This window comes from Elaeis guineensis, chromosome 7, assembly GCF_000442705.2.
Source record: "Elaeis guineensis isolate ETL-2024a chromosome 7, EG11, whole genome shotgun sequence".
In the NCBI taxonomy this organism is placed as follows: domain Eukaryota; kingdom Viridiplantae; phylum Streptophyta; class Magnoliopsida; order Arecales; family Arecaceae; genus Elaeis; species Elaeis guineensis.
In genome coordinates, this window is record NC_025999.2 from 13,753,073 (window position 1) to 13,772,085 (window position 19,013).

Below are 19,013 nucleotides of genomic sequence, written 5' to 3' on the forward strand. Positions count from 1 at the left end.
ATTTTTACTACTATTTTAATTATTTATATGGTGATGATTATAAAATCTAAATCACACGTATATGAACCATCTACGTTAAGCAGATCTTATAAAAATATAAGTATAATTACTTAAGAATTTTAAAAATGAGTATCAAGAGACATATAGTTTTGCATCGTTCATATACGTGCATTTTAAATTTTACAATCACTATCATACAAATGATCAAAGTAGTAACAAAGATTATTTATCTAAAAAATTATCTTATAATCAGACGTCATTTGGTCTTTTGATCACTCATTTTATATTTAACAATCCAAACCATCCCGTACTAAATTGATAATGATAATGATATTCGCTTGAAGTAAAATTTTGATAGTATGCTATAAATATTATCAAAATTATCATTATAAATTTTTAGATCCATCGATTATCTCTATCTATCAGATTATCATGCGATCATTTGTGACCATCGAAATCAAATTTTATTGATCGACATAGCTAGAGCTATCAGATCAAGATAATTTTTTGTGATGATACTTTAACGATAATTATTTAGATAATGAATGATAAAGATGGCTTTAAATTTTAAAATTATATCATATTTAGAAGAAATAAAAAAAAAATTATATTCTGCATTCAGTGTTAGTGACAGCAGTTGTCATTGCTAATACTCTTATTGCCGTCATTAATAATTTTAATAATATTTTTTTTTTCTTTTATTTTTTATGATGGTGATTACCGTCGCTGATAGTGCCGTAGCTAATGATTATTAGAGACGATAGCTATCGTCGCTAATACTCTTTTCACCATCGTTAATAATTTTAATAATTTTTTTTTATTTTTTATAATGGTGAAAGCAGTCTCTAATAGTACTATCATTAATTATTATTAAAGACAGCAAATGCCATCATTAATACTCTTTTCACCATCTCTAATAATTTTAATAAATAATTTTTTTCAATGATGAATGCCATCTCTAATAGTGCCGTCGCTAATGATTATTGTCATCACTAATACCATTTACATCATCGATAAAACTTATATTAGAGATGGTGAAAATGCCATCTCTAATAGTCATTGATAAAATAATTATTAGCGATAGAATCATTGCCATCGATAATGCCATCGCTAATAGACATATTAGTGATAGCAAAAATACCATCGCTAATAGTTGTCGTTAATATCTTAATTTCTTATAGTACTTGTATGTATTTCTTCATAATTTAATTGATATATATCTAGCATATATATATATAATAAATATTATATCCAATCTTCTTGCAGTCAAATAAAGTAAAGATCCAATCATTTCTCTATAAGTTTTAAGTCAAACTCTTACCACTCTTATCTTGATCAAGCTTACATAATGGGCACATTGGGGTGAATATACTTGCTTTGGTTGATGAAGATTCTTTCCTTCATTTGCTTGATTTAAAGTCTAAGAAAAAAGTTAGCTCTCCTATCATGCTCATCTCGAGTTCATGCTGTATGAGCTTGGTAAAAATCTTAAAACAATATCTCATTAGGAGTACTAAAAATAATATCATTTTCATATATTTGAATAATTAGTATATCATTTTTTTTGATAAAAAAAGTTGTATCAATATTTTTTTGTATGAAATAATTTTTATATAAGAATTTACTTAATCTTTCATACCAAGCATGAGATATGTGTTTTAAACCATATAAAACTTTATTTAGTTTAAAAATATAATTTGGATATTCATGATTTTCCAAGTTGAGAGATTGTTCAATATAAACTTCCTTTGTAATGTATCCATTTAAAAATATACTTTTTATATCTATTTAAAAAAGTTTAAAATCATACAATAAGCAAAAGCATAAAATAGTTTAATTGCTTCTAATTTAGGTATTTCTATAAATATTTCATTCAAATCAATACTTTTTTTTTAATTGTAATCTCGTGTAACCATCCTATCCTTATTTCTAAATACATTACCATTTTTATCTAAGTTGTTTCTAAAGACTCATTTTGTTTCAATTAGTAGGTGATCTCAAGATCTCTTAATTAAGTTCCAAAACTGATTTCTTTCAAATTGATTTCATTTCTCTTGCATAGCATTTATCCAATTATGCTCTTTTTTGGCTTTCATTACTGTTTTAGGTTTAATGTGTGATACCAATATAAGATGATTGCAGACTTCTCTAGAAAATGTCCTAGTTCTAATGCCATATGAAGGATCGCCTATGATTAGATCTTTTGGATGACTATACGCATACGTCCACTCCCTTAGCAAGCTACTTGTACCTTATGGTTAGTCATTTGAAAAATCTTAATGATCTTCATCCTCATCTCTATGCTTTTGATCTCTTCTTTTCTTGCCTTGAAAATGAGTGTCTTTCAATGTCAATTCCTCTATCTCATTCTTTATGGAATTTGCATCATCAAGTAAATCCTTTTTTCTCGATGAAAGATTGTTAGATTCATCAAACATTATATGGATGGATTCTTCTACCATTGGAGTTTTCTTATTAAACACTTTATAAGCCCTACTATTAGAAGGACAATCTAAAAATATGGCCTTATCAAATTTTACATTAAATTTGCCTAGTTTATACATATCATTGTTTAAAATAAAATATCAGCATAAAAACTTTGAAATAAAATGCATTAGGTTTTCTTCCTTTCTAAAGTTCATAGAAAATTTTCTTTAAAATCAGCCTAATTAATGCATAATTTAGTACATAACATATTGTATTGGTAGATTTCATCTAAAAATATTTTGATAAGTTGTTTTCATAAAATTATGGTACATGTGATTTCTTCTAAATCCTATTTTTTCTTTCTGCTATCCTATTTTCTTAAGATGTCTTAGAGGCTAAAAAGTTATATTCAATTTTATTTTCATTATAAATTATTTAAATTTTTTGATTTTTAAATTTGGTTCTATGACTACTTCTATTTTTGAAAGTAGTAAAGGCTTTTTAGTTTGAAATTTTTTATGGAGTTTTAAAAATGCACTAAAAGCCTCATCTTTCTATGTAAGAACCAAAACCCGTGTAAATTTCAAAAAATCATTGATACTTATAAAACTATACTTTTTACTATATAGGCTTGTAGTCCTAATTGGTCCAAATAAATCTATATACAACATTTTTAGTGGCCTACTAGTTAAAATAATGTTTTAGATGTAAACAAGACTAGTTTGTTTCCTTAGTTGACATACATCATAAATTTTTATTTTCAAAATTGATCTTGGGTAAATGATTTACTAAAAATTTTCTAACTAATTTCAAAATTAAATTCATGCTTACATGTGCTAGCCTATGATGCCAAATCCATCTAGTTTCATTGATTTTGGCCTTCATAGCAACTAGACATTGCATTTTTTACATGGTTAGATAATCAAGATCAATCATGTAAATATTTTCATATCTATATCCTATGAATTTAATGCCATCATTAATTAAATTAAGGACAATACATAAAGATGATTCAAATAAAACTGTAAAGCCTCTATCTTGACTAATACTAAGTAAGTTATATTTTAATTCATCTATAAGTAGAACATTTTCTATAAAAGTATATAGAAGGGGTGATTCTTATGTTACCCATCTTCTTGTGCTGTTATCTCCAAATGTCATCACCTCTCCATGCTTAGCTTGTAGGGTAATGAATTGAGCTTCATCCTCCACCATATACCTCAAGTACTCACTATTCAAGTACCATCTTTTTTTTAATCTATAGATAGCTAGGCATACCTATAAGATAAGAATCATTTTCTTAATTTAGGTACTCAAGTGTTCTTGGATCCTTTGGAGTTACTTGATATGGTTCCATTTAGAATCTATTTTTTTTTCATTAAGGTATTATACTATTCTTTTGGTGTTATATTTTTAAGCTTTATGGCCTAACCCATTACATTTAAAATAAGTTATGGTTGAAGAATATTCAAATGATGCCTTTACCACTATATTGTTCAAAAATTTTTATTTCTTTTAAGGATATATTCTAGTCAAGCTTTATTATATATAGTTTTTTGGTCATTTTAAATTATTTATAATTTTTCAAAGCTTAATATGACTTTATCTACTATAGATTTCAAGTTTTGAATTTTTTTTCTTTATTTTAGTGTTTTCATCTATTAGATGCTTCTTCTCTTTGAGAAAACCTTCTTTTTTTTTTTAGCTAGATTTTGATTTATCTTTTTAAGTTTCTTATTTCTTTTAGTTTTTTCAAAGTCATTGATTAATTCATAAAGTACTTCTTCGAATTCATTAAATATAAATTCAAAAAAAATTTTGGAGTTTTACCTCATCCTCATATGCCATGGGGCATAAATTTGTAATATCTTTCCATTCTTCCTTAGAGCTTGACTCATTGTTATCACTCTAAGTGGCCATTATTCCATATTTCTTCACCTTCTTAGGGACCTTTTTGAGATAGAGGCAGTCCACCTTGAAGTGCCTCGACTTCTTGCACTCATAGCAAATACTCTCCTTTTCCTTCTTCTTACTTCCTTCTCTCTTTATAAATAGCTTTTTCTTATATCCTTGCTTCTTTTTCTTCATGAATTTACTGAACTTAGTCATGATCGATGCCATATCTGCATCATCATCAGCTTTCTCTGACTCATCACTTTTTTCTTCCTCCTTGGCCACTAGTTTTAGTACAATTTTCTTCTTCGTCCATGACTCTTCAATATTCTACCTTATGTTGAGCTCGTGAGTTATCGAAGAACCAATCAACTCTTCCAATGCTAGCTTGTTGAGGACTTTAGTTTTTTATATCATTGTTACCTTAGCCTTTCATGATCTCAATAAATATATGAGAATTTTGTGAACAAGTTTACTGTTAGTGTAAGGCTTACTAAGACTTTTCAAACCATCTATAATATTAGTAAATCTAGTGAACATTTCATTAATTGACTCATTTTGTTCCATTTTAAATAATCTATACTTATGTACAAACATATAAATTTTAGACTCTTGGACTTGATTAGTATTTTTATGGGTAACATCTATTCAATCCCATATCTCTTCAGTAGATGTACAAGTAGAAATGCTACTCAACTTATTTGCATCTACCAAATAACACAAAATCATTCATGACCTTAGAATTAAGCTATGCTACGTTCTTATCAAACTTATCCTAATCCCTTTCAGGTTTGAAAAAGGACATACCATCAATAACAAGATTATCTGTGTAAGGATGATTGGGTATGATGCTTTACATGTCATAATTCAAAGCTTGTGTAAAAATTCACATGCATGCTTTTCAGTATGTGTAATTTATGTCATTGAACAGTGGGGTTTGGTTTGTGGATTGCCCTTTGACAAGTATGTATCCCATTTGGCTTGCTATGATGTTGATCTCTTGATCATTAGATCACAAAGGAGACAGCATATTAAAGCTCTGATATCACTTGTTGCCCAGTTATACAATCTAAGAGGAGGGGTGAATTGAATTGTTAAAACTTTAAAGAAGTATGTGTAGTAATCAAAATAAAAAAGTGAGTATGGAGTAAATTACAATATGTGTAGACAAATGTAAAAAAACAAGAGACAATACATGCTAAATAAGAGCATCTTTATAGTGGTTCGGTAACAAACTCCACACCCATGTCTACTCTCCAAGAATGCATGCTTGAATATTTCACTATAGTCAACAAATATTATAGTCTGATTATTTTAAATGGGCTCTACAATCAATCTAATTGATTTCACACAAGATCTCAACCAAACCTTCCCCAAACTAAGCCTTCTCTTGATTTAACCACTACAGAACATCCAATTTCAGGTTTGTATGGATTTTGCCCTCTAGTTTCAGTCACTTGAAACTTGTTACATAGCAAAAGAAATGAGTTTAAAAAGATGAGAACCATAAATGCATAAAGCTCTTTTAAGAATAAATAAAAGATCACTGAAGCTCAAATAGAAGTCATGGTGGATGATATTTGAGGCTTAAACTTTAGCTTTTCAATGCTTGAGTGAATGTTCTTTTGGTAGATATAAATTATCTTAAAAGTTCAATCAATAATTGCAAATTCACTTCTCTCTTTTGATTTTCTAAAGGGTAATCAATGCTCTTCAATAAAACTCATTTTTTTTTTCACTTGGATGTGCTATCCATTTAATTTTAAGCCTTAAATATCCTTATAAATGGCTAGAACACCTTAACTAGCCATTAGAGCAGTGAAAATAGCCACTAGAGAAGAGATTCAACCATTGAAAACTATCAGAGAAACTAACCATTGGACTGTCAAGCATAAAGGGATTGACTCCTCCTCTTCAAGGGTTGACTTATCGTCATAGGGGTTGACTTGTAGAGCCAAATTGATTTTTTGAATACTATATTTTTGACCATCCTCTGTCATGCATCTGTGGTCATTTTGGGGTTGACTTTTGCTAGAATTGGCATTGACTTATGTTTGAAAGAATTATACCCTACAAGCCAATCGCATATGGGATGTGATAGGATATTTTTCTATCTTTTATCTTTCAAACTCATATACTTGATATTGTTAATTAATAAAATAGATATTTCAATTCATTATATGCTGTATCTTATTATTGTTTAAAATTATAATGAACCCATAGATCTGGACAAAGGTTTTAGGATTATGATGAAATCACATCAGTGAGGCTTAAATCCTTGATAGCTCTAATCTAAAATAATTTTAGTCATTGGTTCATTGAGTCAAAAATCAATAATATCGGTAAGACTGGCACATCTTATGTGTGCTCAATGGTGAGGATGGTTGATCTCACAATTACTTATGTGGCGACACTAATACAAGGATGTGGGTGCTTATTAAAAAATGAGTTCACTAAATTAACCTACGAGAGAATATTTGATAGAGTCTTATTTATATATCAGCTGATTGTTCTCTAGTAAAAGTTGTGCAAGTGATCCTTTGATATAAGATCACCATGGTACCTTATGTACATGAATTCATATTTTGGTTTACTTTTTAACTTGATTCTCTGATCCTTATATGGGGTGTACTAGATATGATGTAGTATGCATGGAGATTGTGAGTAGTCAATAAGGGATCAATCACTCTTAATAAAGAAAGCGAACATCCTATGTGATCTCATAAGTTGATGATTCTGAAAATCTTTAGCTAAAATAAGATGATAATTAGAAAGAGATTTCTAATATATCATTAACTGAATCATCACCTTTTGATCAAGATACATTTAGATAAGTAATTGGGTTGGATATGATCTTATGTCCATAGCTCATTTGGAATGTTGTATGACTGAAGGATTGAATTATACGGTAACTTACCATTAAAAGATATTTTTGATATTTTTATCAAATTTTATCTCTTTCAGATAATCATGATACGTTACTAGACGTCAATCTTGACTTGTGGACTTATAAGAATTAAAAAAGTTTAATTCAAAAATTAATTAGAAAGAGTTCTAGTTAATTGGTGTAATTGGATTGATCTAGTCTAATCGGATTAGGATTAGGTTAAGAGCTTGAGTCCACTGTTGGCTAGATTTGAAACTCAATTGGTCACATACTTGAGGATTTGATCTTGATTTGATTTAATTAGACTTTAATGTAAATCCTAGGGGTTAATTTGATATGCTAGCACATCGTGTTAACCCAAGTTTCTAATTAGGTTAAGTTCAAAGTGTTTAAGCTAAATCAAATCTGTTGCCTTTGACCTAATTGGAGTAGGTCTACATTAATTGGTTTTCTATCTAACTTGGAAGTATTTCAAGTGAAGAAGGACTCCTCCATGCCATCAGGTTGTCCACGCCAAAAATAATTGCTGCAAAGATGGAGAGTCCTTTTTTAAGTCTCTTAACATCTCTTCTTATTCCATCGATTTTCTTAATTATCACACGTCAGATTTAAATATGAAATTTATGGGATGTAGAAGAGGAGGATTTCTTCTATATGAAGGATCTTCTATGCCATTTATTTTATCAAAGAATTAATTCTCTGCATGAGAAAGTGGAGCACCAAGAGTTGGCACCCCTTGGGACTCCTTGCCATCCCTTCATTCTCTATTTAAATAAGATACCCCTTATGGGATAATGGCTATGAAATGCTAAAAAATTAGAGGCTTAGGCATGTGATAAGAGAGAAAAAAGTCAGGAAAAAATTTGAGAAAAAGATAAGAAAATTGAGTGGAAAAAAATAGAAAGAAGAGAGGTGAGAAAAAAGGCAAGCGTGGTGTACTTGTCTTAGGATTTGATTTTTTCATGTATTGGAGTACAAAATCAAATAATAGGTTGTGAGATTTCTGAAGAGAATTCTCTTGGTGTGATCTCAGTGGAGGAATCGAAGGCAAATAGAAAGTGGTGGGACCATTTTTCGAGAAGGAAGCCGGCAGTGTTTTTGTGAAGTAAAGGCTACGACGCTGCATCGGTTGGGAAAGATCTTGATCATCTTCTGTGTGGATCATCATTGGAAGACTTCTACTTTAGAGTCTCATGAAGATCACCTTCTTATCATATTGATCATTTTAGAAAGTATGAGTTTCTAACTCTTTGCATGCTTGATTTTGGTTTGTTCGACATCTACAAGATAATTCTAGGGTTTGAGTTTCAGTTGGATAATTTTAATTGTTAAAATTTTCTTTATGCATATTAAATTTTTTTAAAATTTATATTATACTACATGATCAAAATCCAACCATGGTATCAGAGCTACCCTTATTAGATTCGATCAAATAAGTGCCTAAGTTATAGTATAGATTTGATCTGATTCATATAATACCAATATGCTGTATCGATTTCTAGTATCGATCTTAAAATCAAAAATTATTTTTGACTTTGTTTGAGCCATGAATTTAAATTTTAGTTATTAAATTTAAAATTTGCTATAATATGAAATTTAATGGTTCATGATTGTTTGATGCTTAAATCATTTTGATTAATGGTGTATTGTATTTACATGCCTAATTCGATTAGGATTTTATAAGTTGATTGTACTTATTGTATATTAAGTCAATTTTTTGTTTATACACTCTTTATGATTATAGTAATTATTTTTGGTATGATAATATGAATGATATTATAATTTAAAAAATATATTGTATAGCATAAATTATTATATGTATCTTACATATTATGTAGAAGTTAAGATGTGCTAAGACTAGTCTAAGACCCTCTATAAAAATTAAATTAAGTTGTAGTGTCAGGATTCACTTACAAATCAAATGACAAATTTATTTGATCAATTGATGTCTAGATAAGTGTTAAAGATGATTTTCTAATTAGATCCATATGTTAATCTGACCAACTATGTTAGTATCTAAGAAAAGCTGCGGGGAGTCTCCCACCTACTTATCTAGCTAATTTGGTCTAATTAAGTTTTAAACTTAGATTGATTAGTAATGTAGGCACTACAAAGGCCTTCCTTCATACTTAGTCAATAGAGTATGTCAAAATCTTAGTGAGTTTGTTGTGCTATCCACAAGACTTACTATAGAAATTGATATGATGTTGACTAAGTGTATACTGATGCTTATGGCATATTTGAATAGTATTGCCTTGTTGTGTTATCCACAAGGGCAGTATTGTTTGAGTATGACCATATGAAAATGAAGGGTTAACTTACCTAGAATACTATAGTTTGTTGTGCTATCCATAAGGCTATGAGTAATCTAGAAGTAAGAAAAATATTGAGAACTATATAAAGTACAATTGATAAAGAGTTACCTACTCTTAAACTCATGAATATTTGTTGTGCTATCCATAAGGTATTTGTGAGGAATAGAGATCTCAACCCCACTTAGAAATATGATGATGTTTCTCATTTTCATATTTGAGGATTATGAAATTGGTTAAAATAATGAGAGGTACAATTAGACAAAAATCCTTATCTAGTTGTACATGTCATCATGAGTTATCTGCTTATACAGTGTTCTTGTTATTGTAGATTAGCTGCATAATGACATCCTTACTATCATTATGTGGTATACTAGATGCAAATAAATTGATTGGATCAAATTATGTGGACTGATTGAGAAACTTGAGAATAGTTCTCACACAGGAGAAGTCTCCTATATACTGGATATCTCTGCACCCGATACGATCGGAGAAGATGCATTCGAGGAGGAAAAGACCACATATAAAATATGGAAGGATGATAGTGTAACTGTTTAATGTATCATGCTTGCCTCCATGAACAATGAGCTTCAAAGGCAGTATGAAGGCGTGGATGTTCCTTCTATACTCCTTAATTTGAAGGAGTTATATGGAGAATAAAGTCAAACTGCTAGATATGAGATATCTAAGTAGTTGTTCTATATCAAGATGAGTGAAGGTATATTCATGCAAACTCATGTTCTTATGATGATTGATCTGATCACTCATCTGGGATAACTGGGTTTCGCCATGGATGGTGAGCTTAGTCAGGATTTGATCTTGCAGTCATTCTCCGATTCCTTCTCATAGTTTGTCATTAACTTTCATATGAACAAACTGAATATTAGCCTGTCTAAATTGCTGAATATGCTTAAAATAGCAGAGAGCCATTTCAAAGATGAAAAGGCTCTAGTTCTTATAGATAAGATCTTCAAGAAGAAAGATAAGAAGGGTTCTAAGAAAAAAATAAACCCTAAGGCTAGCATCTTGAAGAAGAAGATGAAAAAGATCTCTGCCAAAAGTACTTGCTATCATTGTGGTAAGGACAGGCACAGGAAGAGGAATTGCAAGGAATACCTTATAATTTTGAAGCATAAGGAAGCAAACATTGCTAAAGATTTGTATATGATACAAACAAACTTATCATTAAGTACTTCAATTTTAGATTCTTAGGTATTAGATACTGTCTGTGACTCACACCTTTGTAAATTATTGTAAGATCTGCAGGAAATAAGAAATTTGAATGAAGATGACTTCGTACTGTTCGGTGCTAGTGGAGAGTCCATCTAGACCGAAGTCGTAGGAACCAAGATGTTGAAATTACCTTCAGATAAAGTTTTGAAACTAAAAATCTGTTATTATATTTTTAAAATTATTAAAAATATTATTTCTGTACCTTTGTTATTAGAATTAGGTTTTAAAATAAAAGCTGAGAGCAATAGTTGTTCTATTTATTTTTTTAATAAATTTTATGAAAATAATTACATTGATAATGGTCTTTTATCTTTATCACTTAATGATAATATACTTCATGTTGATAATATGAAGAAAAGCAAGAGAGAAGATGTAAATGTCACATACTTCTAGTACTATCGACTTGATCATATAAATGAGTCGAGAATTAATAAGTTATATAAAGATAAATTTTTTGATTCTAATGATTTTGAATCATATGAAACTTGTGAATCTTATCTAATGGGTAAGATAACCAAAACTCTATTTACTGGATATAGAGAAAGAGCGAGTGATATTTTGGACCTAGTACATACTAATATTTGTGGTCCAATATCGACTCAGGTCAGAGGAGGATACTCCTACTTCATCATATTTACTGATGATAAGTCAAAATTTGAATATGTGTATTTAATGAAATACAAATCCGAAGCCTGTGACAAGTTTAAAGAGTATCAAAGAATGATTGAGAGACAAACTGATAAAAGTATTAAAGCTCTTCGATCTGATCGAGGAGGAGAATACTTAACTAGTAAGTTTCTTGATTATTTAAAATAAAATAATATTCTCTCTCAATGGATACCTCTTTACACTCCATAATCAAATGATATTACAGAAAAGAGGAATCACACCTTATTAGATATGGTGCGGTCTATGATATGCTTTACAGATCTTTCGATCTCTTTTTAAAAAATTACTTTCGAGATCGCGGTATATGATTTGAACAAACTACTATCAAAATCTGTCTCTAGCACTCCATATAAGATATGAGAAGGGAAGAGGTCCAGTTTTAAACATCTTAAGATTTGAGATTATTCTGCTTATGTAAAAAATATTGATGAACATAAGTTTAGTGCTAGATCAGAGAAATATAGGTTTGTAGGTTATCCCAAGGAGAGTATAGGATACAACTTCTATCACCCTACTCAATAAAAGCTGTTTGTTGGTAGGCATGCTATTTTTTTGGAGAAAGAGTTCATCTAAGAAAGGGACAGTAGGAGGACAGTTGAACTTGAAGAAGTTCTAGACTTATAGTCTATCCAAAATCACTATGTGAAGAATTCACAAGCTAACACTCAACCAGAAGTGTCCATTGTTGAGGCACAGCTACTATACACACCTCTTCTTCGAAGGTCAAGTAGAGTGCATAATGTACCACTCAGATATGGGTTTGTCATTAAGAATGATAACACATCACACATCATTAAAAATGATGATCCAATGATATATTCAGAAGTTGTCATGAGTAGTGACTCTGACAAATGATTTGAAGCTATGAAATCCAAAATGGACTCTATATATACCAATCAAGTTTGGATTTTGGTCGTTGCACCTAAGGGTGTAATTCCAATAGACTACTAATAGATCTTCAAGAAAAAGATTGGAGTAGATGATCAGGAAGAGATCTATAAGGCCAGGCTAGTAGCAAAAAGTTTCAGACAAAGATAAAATATTGATTATGAAGAAACTTTTTTGTCCGTAGTCATGCTCAAGTCTATTAGGATCATGCTTGCTATTGCTGCATATCATGACTATGAGATCTGGCAAATGGATGTCAAAGTATCTTCCTCAATAGAAATCTTGAGAAAAAAATCTATATGACTCAGCTAGAGAAATTTATCTCTAGTGGGAGAGTAAATCAAGTGTGCAAGTTAAATAAATCTATTTATAGATTGAAGCAAGCATTAAGGAGTTGGAACATCTATTTTAATGAGACAGCCAAATTGTTTGGCTTTATCAAAAATATAGATGAACCTTGTGTGTATAAGAAGACTAGTAGGAGTGCTGTTGTCCTCTTGATCTTGTATGTGGATGACATACTGCTCATTGAGAATGACATCCCTATATTGCAATCGATCAAAACATGACTATCATAAAAGTTTTTCATGAAAGACTTGAGTGAAACATTCTATATACTTGGTATAAAGATCTATAAAGATAGATCGAAAAGGATGCTTGGCTTGTCCCAGTCTAGGAATATAGACCTTGTGTTGAAGAGGTTCAACATAGAGGGAAGTAAAAGAGGTTACTTGCCCATTAGTCATGGCATACAACTCTCTAAGAAGATATCTCCTAAGACACCAGAAGAGAGAAATAGAATGAGCTCTATTCCTTATACTTTGGCTGTAGGATCGATTATGTATGCTATGCTGTGTATCAAACCTAATATGGCTTATGTCTTGGGTGTTGTAAGCAGATTTCAAATAGATCCAAAAGAGGATCATTGAAAAGCTATGAAAAATATACTCAAGTATTTGGGAAGGACTAGAGATATTTTTCTTATATATAAAAGATCTGATTTGAAACTAGAAGGTTATACTGATTCTAGTTTTTAATCTGATCCGGATGATAGCAAATCCATATTTGGATATGTGTTTACCCTATATGGTGGAGTAGTAAGTTGAAAGAGTTTCAAACAGCAAACTGTTGTTGACTCAGTTACTGAGGCTAAATACATTACTGCTAGTGAGGCTGCTAAGAAAGTCGTTTGGATAAAGAAGTTCATCTCAGCATTAGATGTAGTTTTAAAAATTGAATAACTAGTGTCACTTTATTGTGATAATACTAGGATAGTTGCTCAAGCCAAGGAACCGAGGTCTCATCATAAATCTAAGCACATCCTCGGATGGTTCCATCTCATTCGAGAGATAGTTGAAAGATGCAATGTGATCATGGAGTGAGTTGACACTAAGAACAATATAGTGGATCTATTCATTAAGGCCTTATCATTGTAGCAGTTTGACTACCACCTAGATTGCATGGGCATCAAGTATAGGAGCGATTGACTTTAGTGCAAGTGAGGGATTGAAAGAATTATGTCCTAAAAGCCAATCACTTCAAACTCATATACTTGATATTGTTAATTAATAAAATAGATATTTTGATTCATTATATACTGTATCTTATTATTGTTTAAGATTATAATGAACCCCATAGATCTGGACAATGATTTTAGGACCGTGATGAGATCATGCTAGTGAGGCCTAAATCTTTGATAGTCTTGATCTAAAATATTTTCAGCCATTGGTTCATTGAGTCAGAGATCAATGATACTGGTAAGATTGGTACATCTTATGTATACTCAGTGGTGATGATGGTTGATCTCACAACCACTTATGTGGTAACACTAATACAAAGATGTGGATGCTCATTAGATAATGAATTTACTGAATTGACCTATGAGAGAACATCGGATGGAGTTTTATTTACATGTCAGCTAATTATTCTCTAGTGGGAGTTGTGCAAGTGATCCTTTGATCTGAGATCATTATAGTAGGTTGTGTACATGAATCCATATTTTAGTTCACTTCCTAACTTGATTCTTTGATTTTTGTATGGGATATTCTGAAAATGGTGAAGTGTGCATGGAGGTTGTGAGTGGTCAATAAGGGATCGGTCACTCTTAATAAGGAGAGCGAACATCCTATGTGATCTCATAGGTTGATGATTCTGAAAGTCTCTGACCAAAGTAGGATGATAATTAGAAAAAAAATTTTAATATATCATCAACTGAACCATCACCTTCTGATCGAAATATATTTAGATAAGCAATTGAGCTTGACATGATTCTATGCCCATAGCTTATCTGGGGTGTTGTATGACTGAAGGATTGAATTGTACGGTAACTTGTCACTGAAGAATATTTTTAATATTTTTATTAAATTTTATTTTTTTGGATAGTCATGATATGTTGCTAGATGTTAATCTTGACTTGTAAACTCACAAAAATTAAAAAAAATTAATTTAAAAATTAATTAGAAAGAGTTCTAATTAATTGGTGTAATTAGGCTGACCTAGTCTAATCGGATTAAGATTAGGTCAACAGTCTGAGTCCACTGCTGGCTAGATTTAGAATCTAATGGATCATACACTTTAAGATTTGATCTTGGTCTGATTTAATTAAGATTTAATATAAATTTTAGAGATTAATTTGATATGCTAGCATATTGTGTTAATCCAAATTTTCAATTAGGTTAAGTTCAAAGTGTTTGAGCTAAATCAAACTTGTTGCCTTTGACCTAATTGGATTAGGTCTAAATTAATTGATTTTCTATCTAACTTGAAAGTGTTTCAAGCGAAGAAGGACTCCTCCACGCCATCAGGCTGTCTACGTCAAAAATAATTGCCGCCCAGCCTTTATTAGCATTAAGGAAGATGGAGAGTCCTTCTTCTTTAAGTCTCTTAACATCTCTTCTTATTCCACTGGTTTTCTTAATTATCACATGCCAGATTTAAATATGAAATTTATGAGGTGCCGAAGAGGAGGAGTTCTTCTATATGAAGTCTCTTCTGTATCATTTATTTTATCAGAGAATTAATTCTCTGCATGAGGAAGTGGAGCGCCAAGAGTTGGTGCCCCTTGAGACTCCTTGCCATCCCTTCATTCCCTATTTAAATGGGATGCCCCTTATGGGATAAGGACTGTGAAATACTAAAAAATCAAAGGCTTAGACATGTGATAAGAGAGGAAAAAGTCAAAAAAAATTGAGAAAAAGATAAGAAAATTGAGTAGAAAAAAATAGAAAGAAGAGAGGTGAGAAAAAAAAGCAAGTTTGGTGTGCTTATCCTAGGATTTAATTTTTCATGTGTTAGAGTATAAAATCAAATCCTAGGTTGTGAGATTTCTGGAGAGAATTCTCTTGACATGGTCCTAGTGGAGGAATCGAAGGCAAACAAGAGGTGGTGCGACCGTTCCTCAAGAAAAAAGCTGGTAGTGTTCTTGTGAAGTAAAGGCTGCAGCGCTGCACTAGTTAGAAAGGACCTTGATCATCTTTCGTGTGGATCACGATTGGAGGACTTCTACTTTAGAGTCTCATGGAGATCACCTTCTTACCATATTGCTCATTTTAGAAAGTATGAGTTTCTAACTCTTTACATGCTTGATTTTGTTTAGTTCGACATCTACAAAGTGATTCTAGGATTTGAGTTCTAGTTGGATAGTTTTAATTATTAAAGCTTTCTGTATATATATTAAAATTTTTTAAAATTTATATTCCACTATGTGATCGAAACCCAATAGTGTTACCATGGGTCGACTCTTAAAGGAGCTATTTTTTCATGTATTTTGTCTTTTCCTTAAGACCATTTTAGGGTTGATTCATCTAAAACTCGGGTTGACTCATCCTTGACTAGGGTTGCTTCATGAAACTATGGGGTCAACTTTTTACGAGGTTATTTTTGCATGCTTTTATCTTTCATTTGAGATGGTTCAAAGGTTGACTCATCCAATCCTAGGGTTGACTTCTGGAAAGTCCTACTTTGCTCTAACATATTGGTGTCAACTTTTGGGGGGTGCTTGGTTCGCGATCGAAATCAGAATCGAAATTGAAATCAGAATAGCTTGAAATTAGAAATCGAAATGGCCAAATCTTCTGAAGCGCTTCGTTCGTGACCGGAATCAAAATCAGAATTGGAATGAAACTTTGAATCCATAGAGAAGAGTAGGGATTGAGTTCTATATAGATTGAGCCATTCCTATTTCACTTTGAAATCGAAATCAAAATGGGACTCTTCTCAATCAAACAGTTGGATTGGGAGTCGTTTATTCTGATTTCGATTCCAGACCCTCACTCCCTCCAACCAAGCAGCCCCTTGAATTCTAAGATTCGACTCTCGATAACTCCAAAAAATGCTAGTCTTCTGTTTGTTATATGGACATTCAAGAATCAACTCTTAACTTTCTAGGGTTGATTCCTCAAAGTCAAAACTTATAAAAATTAGCTTGAAAACTCTTTTGACTTGGTTAAATTGAGTGAATTTCTTGTTCACTTTGGTTGAACATTTTGAACACTTTAAGAGGTCTTATAGTTGTTCTCAAAACACACAATTGGTACCTTTATACTCAGAATATTTTGTATCATCAAAATCAAACTTTGGGTCAATATGATTTTGCAAAGAGATGTGCTATCTTCTCCCATACTTCACATTAGGTTTTTATAGAGATGATGAGAGAGGCTTGATTGAGTCAGGAGTAGAGGCTATTATTATACAAAGCAGCAGTTTGTCCTGTCGAACCTACTGAAGATAAGCTTGATTTGGGCTCTTTTTTCTATCATTAGCAACAGTCATGAGCAGAGGGGATATGGCTCTATTAATATCTCTGATCAAGTCAGAGTCAATAAATAGCGTATTGAATTGAGCATGCCATGATAAATAGTTCATGGCTGTGAGTTTTGATTAGTAGCAAATGGACTGTAATATTTATGGAGATAAGAATATTGTTGGCATTTGACGATGGAGGTTTGGACATAATTATAGGATTTGTGGCACTTGAAGAGGTTTATGTTGCCAGGGAGAAAAAAGCTTGGATCATTGGTTTGTTTAAGTGAAAAGCTTTGATACCATGAAGGAATTATTGAGGCTAGATGTTTGAGATAAAAGGCCCCATATGATTTATCCATTGTTTGTAAATTTATAGTATACAAGACTAACGTTAGAGAAGGAAAAAAAAAATATTTACAAATAAGGTATACTTTCATAAAGAAAAGTTTTTGGATTTATTGTACTATATGCAAGAATCCTTTAATTAGCTTGATTCTCCATGATTCTCGGGCTGCATAATCTTGTTGATAAAAGAAGTTTTTGAATATTTATCCACAAAAAAGAAAGTTTTTGAATTGTTGCACAACATATAAGAATCTCTTAGTTAATGTGATGCTCCATGATTCTTGGGCTGCATAATTATTGCCAATTAGAAAATTTTTTAAATTGTTACACTATATTCAAAAATCTCTTAATCAATGTGATCTTCTATGATCCTTAGGCCGCAATGGTAAGGAATGACTCTCGCCAATAACTACATAGTCATATGGAGATTAAGCCGCAATCATGGAGAAAGTTAGGGTGTTTCTATGGTTAGCTATAAGAAACAAGCTGCACATGAGTGTTGTCCCGGTGAGGAAAGGCTGGAATGCAAGTTTAGGATGTGTGAATTGTTGAGCAAATGAGGAAACGACTCTTCACCTCACTCGGAGTCCACGGAATAATTTTAAGATCCAACTTCACATGAGAGGATGGCCTAGACGACATTTGGACCTATGACGGAGATTTCAAGCTTCCACAATAAGAGCTGGGGACCACTAAACAGCTGGAAGGTGTGGCATTACTCCGTAACCCTGTTCATTTTACTTCTTTGTTGGGTGGGGTTGTCGAGCAGAGGTTCGGAACAAAGACCTTCCTACGAGGGATTCCTGAAGCAATCCTTGCTTTCTACCGTAAATAGTTCTCTCTAATTTTTCTTATTAATAAAAAGACAGGTGGCATCACTGCCTCCTTTTACTTTCAAAACAAGATTTAAGGCGAATTAACCCATTCACGACCCAAAACCATTTCTATGGGGATAGGGGTTTTTTCCTTCGATAATTGCAAAACCCAAGTCTTTGATAATTCTACAGTAGCACCTTCAAGTTCTTTTGTTTTAATATTCTCATCATCTGCTAGCTAGTATGCCCAAAATTTTGATCCAAACAATGAGGTTGCTTATCGTACTGTACTGGAAAGTTCCATTTCCCCTTTCTCAATTTAATTCAACATCTAAAAATGCTATCAAAGCGAAGACCCCGAGTTCTTTATGTTTACTTTGAATTAGTGTCCACGTAAGACAAACACACGGCATGCCCAGGAAAACGTGTCGACGGAGAAAACAATTCTCTTTGAATATGCACCACACGAAACACAACTCCAATTCGGAGAAAATGGGAGGCCATAAAGTCAAACGCACGGGATTGGAAAATCCGCACTACCACCTTGTCAATAAAATAAAATAAAATAAAATAAAATAAAATAAAATATTAATATATTGATTAATCATGAAAAAATAATTAATTACAGAATAATTTATATTTGATTGAATATTTATTTTTTAAAAAAATTATATAAAATATCTATTATATTTTTAGTATTTAAGATCATACCTTTATACTCCTAAATTTTATTTTAATATTAATATTATATTTATATTAATATAAATATAATATTAATATTTTAATATAATTAATTTATTA